This window comes from Hibiscus syriacus, unplaced genomic scaffold, assembly GCF_006381635.1.
Source record: "Hibiscus syriacus cultivar Baekdansim isolate YM2019G1 unplaced genomic scaffold, ASM638163v2 tig00000477_pilon, whole genome shotgun sequence".
NCBI lineage: Eukaryota > Viridiplantae > Streptophyta > Magnoliopsida > Malvales > Malvaceae > Hibiscus > Hibiscus syriacus.
In genome coordinates this window covers 1863144-1870704 of record NW_024061790.1, presented here as the reverse complement: position 1 = coordinate 1870704, position 7561 = coordinate 1863144, and positions in this window count along the sequence as shown.

Below are 7561 nucleotides of genomic sequence, written 5' to 3'. Positions count from 1 at the left end.
AAGCCCAGTTTTTGTACCCCTTCCCCATTTTTTATAAACCCCATGTTTTGTATCCTGAAAGAGGAAATCAAATAAAAGGTAAAAGAAAAGTTTTTTTCCTCCTTGTTTTATTCTTTCTTTGAACTTGAGTATGTAAGAATTTTTATTCTTTCTTTGAACGTATGTAAGAATAGAGGTGAGAGTGGAGGAAGTAGTCCTCCACGATCGCTTGTAAATATATATGCTAAGGCAAGCAATTCTGTACAAGTATACACAATTGAATCAAGTAGTATAGGGTAAGTGAGTATCGTCTCCTCAAGGATTGGTCTAGAAATTTATCTTCACCACAACTAGCGCTAGTGGTCACGAGCTAATTCCTACTATCTTGTCAAACTAAAAAGCTAATATTAATAAAACAAGGAAATATTATAATGTATGATTGCAGAAAAGTTTGGTCGAGGCAAAATAAAGATGCAGACTACTAAAACAAAATAAAGACAAGTGTTGATTTAAATATAATTCAAACAACCTCACATATTCAGACTTACCACATAGCACTTGTGTTAATCTTTTGTATTGACAACAATTACTCTAAGTTTAAAATGAATTATTATGACTTGCTTAAGCTACCCGACAGGATTACTAAGTATTCTTAGACGGTTGCTATGACAATACTACTTAGCGTTAATTACAACCCTTGGTTAGTCAGACTGTTGTTGTAGCAATACCACTCAGCGTGAACTATAGGTGTTGTCTATCATACTCTAGCGTTAATCCCTTTTAATCAATTGAAACCCGCTCCTTATCTCTAAGGTAGACAAGTTAGAACTTCACCATCCCGGATCCATTCGATTGTTCACGTAGATCTATCTTAATCCCCTCGAATATAAGAATCATTATCTAAACAAAAGGCAATCTCTCGATGCTCTTACATTGCCAAGACATGTTTTACCCCAAGCAATCTCTCGATGCTCTTACAGTGTCAAGGTAAAATATTCAAACAATGAACAAAACAGTCATGAGCAAAAACATAATTCATCATTCATAAAGAGAAAATAATTGTCTAGGAAAAACAAAGATTAACACTAAGTAAGACAGTCATGGTGCTATCAAAAAGTCATCCAAGTATCATCGTTTAATACAACCCCAAATATAAAAAGAAATTAAGATTAAAGGAAGAATGACTCCCAAAATTGGGGGCTCTGTCGTGACTATTCAAATCAGCACCGCGCATGCTTTGGTGATCAGCCTCTCTCGAGACCTGATCACCGCTCTGCTACAGTCTGGCTATGGAGGACACCAAGGACGGTCAGTTGATAAATGGTGGGAAAGCACTGCAGTTGCTCGGTTATGCCTTAAGTAAAGATCTTCTCTCTCCTTCCTTGCATCCTCTTTTTGATGGCTACGGCTAGTTATTTACAGGGTAGAATCTCCTAGGGTTTCACATGATTGGAGATTCCTTAAATAACCATTATTATCTTGTCCAGACTTAAAAAGGAAAGGAAGCTGGCGGCTGTCAAAATATTTAAGGTTTGTTTGCACGTGAAGGAGGTCATCCAGTTGGCATATGACATAGGTAGTTTCATCATACCCACTTCAGACTCTTCAGATAAACCTGGCCTCGGTGAGATAAATATGCTCCTCGTGTTCTTCTCTTTTCCATTGGCTCTTTCAAATTATGTTGTCATGACTGAAATGTTCTTCCTCTGTAAGTTTCTTGCACATACACAATCCACACAAACCCTTTCTCCTCAGCAACATCAGTTAAACCAAATAAATCTTGCCTAAGCAAAACTTATCCACCGCAAGCAAATATAACCTAAATACAACTAAATACAACTAAAATGTTGTGCATACTTTGTTTACGTGAGAAACAACTTAAGTGAAAAGACTAGAAATTAAGTCTTTTTACGGAGTTATCACACCCCCAAACTTAAGCTATTGCTTGTCCTCAAGCAATGTACAATAGATAGAAGAAAATTAAAATGGTCATGGCAAAGCAGTGTTAAGAAAATCATATGGTTTTATATTTTATCCCTCAGTAAAAATAGTTGGCCTCAACTTGTTCGACAGTCATATCTGTCAAGCCCTCAGGATTCCTTACTATTGTGTGTACGTAATTGTAATCAATATATTCATAAAGGTAATTAGAAAACTTAAAGTAAGTGTTTCTGATTTGTCAAGGCATCAAATTATTTAGCAGGCTTAGTTTGTACTCCTAGTTATCAATTTGTTCTCTTTTTTTTTATTGGGGAGTCAGCTCATCACACCTAGCGTCCCACACTCTAGGTGAAAGGGAGCATACCTTCCACCCCCAAGCTAGTCGGGAAGAGTCATCCTGTGACTGCTTTCATTCACTCATATGCCTCGGTAACTCTTAATTTCTTATGGAGTTTCTCTGTTTATGCCTTTACATAGAGGAGTGTCCCTTTTATTTTTCAAGTTTTAAACACTAGGGAGTTACACCTTAACCTTAAAATATTTTTGAAGTCTCACAAGAAGAAAGCTATTTTCCTAAAAATTTTACATATTACCTTAAGAAGGGACAACCTACAATCGTGTTTATAACTTTCAAAGAATCAGACCTAGAGTTGGTTCTCTTCCTTAGACAGTCTTACAATAATTCTGGCCTAGGCAATCAAATTTTGCATTCATCATTGGGCATCCCTAATTCATTCCAAACAATAGTCTTAACCTGCTTATGTCATGACAACTAAAATTTTCAACCAATTATCATCAATTGCTTTTTAACAAAGTATGGAAAAATATGGCACAATACCTCCCCAAACTTAAGGGATGCATTGTCTTCGATGCATGAGAACTAAAACTACATGATGCTATATGTAAATGCAACAAATAAAAAAAATTAAAATGTAAACTTACTGTGGTGGGTTGGTTTGACTGGACACCCTCGTTCGGCATCGTTTGGGAGGAGATGGACTCTCTAATCCCGAGTATACTGCTACTATCGTCAAAGGTGATGGCTAAAGGATACGACCTTCCGTTTGCTTGATGCGCTTCTTGCTGGTCGAGGCTCGTGTTGGAGTTGGTTGCTCGGCAGTAGGAGTCGGTTGTGCAGGAACTGGTGCAGGACTTTGAGCTACTTCTGGGACTGGTGTTGCTTAACGGACAGGGGACAGTATGGGACCTCACTCGGGTTGCTTCTTGGCTAGGGTGAAATCTTCATCGAAGAAGAAGTTGGGTGGGGTCTCTTGACTACTCTCGAAGGTTGAGAAAGATGAGGAGCTGAGGACTCTCATGTGTTGCCCTAGGCTTTCTCTGGTACAAGCGAAACATAGGTTGCCAGTGGTGGTACTTCTGGGGGGACTTATAGGGGGATATTTGATGTCGAGACATGGAATGTGCTACCGCCATCATTGTATTTGAGAAGGACATTAGGGAAGGGCGACAGATTGGCGGTTGTGATCAGGAGTAACTCCTTGAAAAATGCGTTGAGTTGTGCGTCCCTTGCCTTGACATACTCAAAAAATATCTCCATGTGATCCTCTAGGTGCCTTATCTTCTCATGCCTTTCTCGCGTGTGCGTAACCACTGCGACCATTCTGGCCACGACAACATATTTTACCCCCTCTCCCACCTTCATGCGGGGCGTTGTCATCGAAACTCATCAGCTCGAGTACTTTCTTCTTGGTGATACCCTCCTTGGATTTAATGAAATCCTCAAAGGGCTCCTCGGGGACCTTCTTTTTCCTACACAGAGCGGTTATCAAGTTAGGAAACAATAAATTACCCCGGTTTCTTTTGGCACACTCGTGGATTTGCTGGAAGATGAGTTCTCCAACATCGATCTTCCTCTCGTATATTATCGAGTGCAAGAGCATCAATATTTTCACGAGCACAGATATGTTATGTGATGTTGGCATAAACTTTCCCTTGAGAAAATGGTTCCATAACTTAACGATCAGTTTAAGGGCTCGGCAATCGACTCTCTTCCTCGTTGGAGCATTCGTGTTAAACTTGGCCCACCTGAAGCATAGATCTCCAAGAACTCCACTGTATGTTTCCCGGTCTTCCTCAGCCAAAAATTTCTTGTGTTACTCCTCCACTTTCCCTAACTTAAAGTATATGTTGACTATTGAAGGAGAAAATTGAATGAGCTTCCCTCAGACATGTACCTTGTGGTTGGGCGGGTCTTCGAGATGGGCGTAGAACTCCCTCACCATCGCTGGTGCTACGGCTTTGGGATGGTGAGCGAACTTCTCCAATTGTTCTTCTTAATTACATCTATTATCTCTGGTCCAAATGGCTCTTCATCCTCTGCTGGAAAGACGAACCCATCTTCCAGATACACTTTTCATTTTTGGAGGATTTTGAAGCGTGCTTCGGCTTCGACTGTTTGGAAATGATCAAAGCTCGGTGTTGGGGCTCGAGTTTTCCTTGATATGTCCATGATACTTGGTTGGTGTAGTGAAGTTAGCGGAAGTGATGGGGAAGATTTTGTTTAAAGAAAGAAAAATATTCTTGCTTGGTAGAGAGAGAGTGAGGCACGATGAAGAAGAAGAAGAATAAGTTGGGCAGTTTTTTTGTGGAGAGTAATAGGTGGTTTCGGGGTAAATTGGTCCTTACACGAGGGGAAAATATTTGGCATTAAATGTGGGATATTTGATTGGATGTAAAGTTCGGGAAAAGATTATTTTCCCTCTTTAATTCTACCATCTAAACCTCTTACCCTAAGGTTTCCTTTCTTTTCATGCATACGCTATCTCCCCATGCAACCACATGTACTCTGCATGCCTATAATAAATAAAGAAATAAAAATAAAACGGATAATGAAAGCACAAAATAATTTAATTTATTTATGTACATAATTCAAATTTTTATTGCAGAGGCAACGAATTTTGTTCAAGTAAGCAAGGAAAACTCTTGGGCATCATGTGTCATTGATGCCGATTTGTCATGCATGACTGGGGCTCCTTTGTACTACTTTAGCCTCTACATGTTCACCTTGAAGATGGAACCATCGTCTTGGTTCTAGATTTATATTGCTCCATTGTTGTGGACTTATTGTACGATGAACGGTCCTGACCATCATGATTTTAGCTTACTTGAGAATAACTTAAGACATGAATTGTAGAGTAGTACTTGTTGTCTATAATAAAATTTCCTAGGCAATATTTTTCTATCATGCCATCGTTTTTTCTTCTCTTTGTACAGACGGGCATTTTCATATGTTTGTGCTCTGAATTCATCCATCTCTTTGAGTTCCAAGAGTCTTCTTTCTCCAGCAAGCTGAGCATCCATGTTTAACTTTTTGATGGCCTAGTGGGCTTTATGTTCAAGTTCCACAAGTAGATGGCATTCTTTTTCGTAGACTAGTTTGAACAGGGACATTTCCAGTGGTGTCTTAAATGTTGTGCGATAAGCTCATAGTTCTTCATCTAGCTTCGGCGACTAGTCCTTTCGACTTGGGTTGACCACCTGCTCAAGGATCTATTTGATTTCTCTATTAGACACTTTGGATTTTCCATTAGTCTGAGGGTGATATGCCATAGCGATCTTATGTCGCACTCTGTATCATTTTAGTGCCTTGGCAATCAATTTGTTTTCAAAATGTGTGCCCTCATCACTAATGATAGCTCTTGGTGTTCCAAATCGTGTGAATATATTTTCATGCAAAAATTTAAACATCGTCTTGGAATCATTTTTAGGTGTTGCAATGGCTTCGACCCATTTGGATACATAATCCACTGCCAAGAGAATGTACAAATCTCCAAATGGTGTGGGAAAGGGTCCCATGAAGTCTATTCCCCATACATCGAAGAGTTCAAATCTCCAGAATATTTTGCCATGGCATCTCATGCCGTTTTGATATATTCCCTGTTCGTTGGCATCTATCACATGACTTATAGAATTCATGCGTATCTTTGAACAAGGTTGGCCAATAGAATCCGGACTGAAGTACTTTTGCCGCTGTTCTCATTCCACCAAAGTGCCCTCTATACGGTGACGAGTGACATTGATGTAGAATATCTTTCTACTCTTCTTCTAGAATGCATCTTCGGATTATTTACTCTCCACATTGCTTGAATAAAAATGGTTCATCCCAGTAATAATGTCGTACATCCCAGTAATAATGTCATACATCATGTCGAAACTTCTTTCGGCTTTGGCTAGATAAATCAGGAGGAAAAATACCACTAACAAGAAAGTTAACTATGTCAGCATACCACGACACAGCCGTGACAAATAATATTTTCTCATCAGGAAAATCTTCTTGAATTTCTGTTATGTCATGACAATCAAATTTTTATCTAGCCTAGACAAATGGTCTGCCACTTGATTTTCTGTACCCCTTCTATCTTTGATCTCTAAATCAAACTCTTGTAGTAATAATATCCATCGAATTAGCCTAGGCTTTGCATCTTTTTTATTGATCAAATATTTAATAGCAAAATGATATGTAGGCATAATTACCTTAGTGCTTATTAGATATGGCCTAAACTTATCAAATGCAAATACTACTACTAAGAGTTCTTTTCAGTGGTGGTATAGTTTACTTGTGCATCATTAAGAGTACGACTCGCATAGTAGATAACATGAAAGATTTTACTTTTTCGTTGCCCTATAACTTGTCTGACTGCATAGTCACTCGCATCGCACATGAGCTCAAAAGGTTTGTTCCAGTCCGGTGGGATAACGATTGGTGCTGCCGAGAGTTTCTTCTTCAGATCTGTAAAGGCATTCAAACAATCATTAGTAAAATTCAAATGGATGATTTTGTTGAAGTAAAAGGCACAAGGGTTTAGAGATTTGAGAAAAATCTTTTATGAACTGCCTCTAGAAACCTGCACGTCTAAGGAAACTGCGTACACCTCTCACGTTGGTGGGTGGGGGAAGGTTTGCAATTACTTCCACCTTGGCTTTATCTACTTCAATGCCTCGACATAAAATTTTGTGACCCAACACTATTCCCTCGGTTACCATAAAATGGTATTTCTCCTAATGTAGTACTAGGTTGTCTTCTTCACATTGTTTCAGTACCTTGGATAAATTGTCGAGACATCGGTCAAAATCATCACCTGAGAAGGAGAAGTCATCCATAAATATTTCCATACATTCTTCCACCCATACCTTAAAAGATTACCATCATGCATCTTTGGAAGGTAGCTAAAGCATTACACAGCCCAAACAACATTCGTCTAAATGCATAGGTACCATATGGGCATGTGAAAGTGGTTTTCTCTTGATCCTCCTGTGCTATGGCTATTTGATTATATCCTGAGTATCCATCGAGAAAGTAATAAAATGCTTTTCCCACTAACCTATCAAGCATTTAGTCCATAAAAGGGAGGGAAAATGGTCTTTCTATGTGTCTTTATTAAGCTTCCCGTAGTCCATACATATGCGCCAGCCCGTGACTATTCTGGTGGTGAGGAGCTCGTCATGCTCGCTTTTAACCACAGTCACACCACCCTTGTTTAGCACACATTGCACCGAGCTGACCCATGAACTATCGGATATAGGATAAATCACTCTCGCATCCAACCATTTTATAATTTCCTTCATGACTACTTTTTTTATGATTAGGTTGAGCCTTCTTTGGGGTTCCACAGAAGTACTA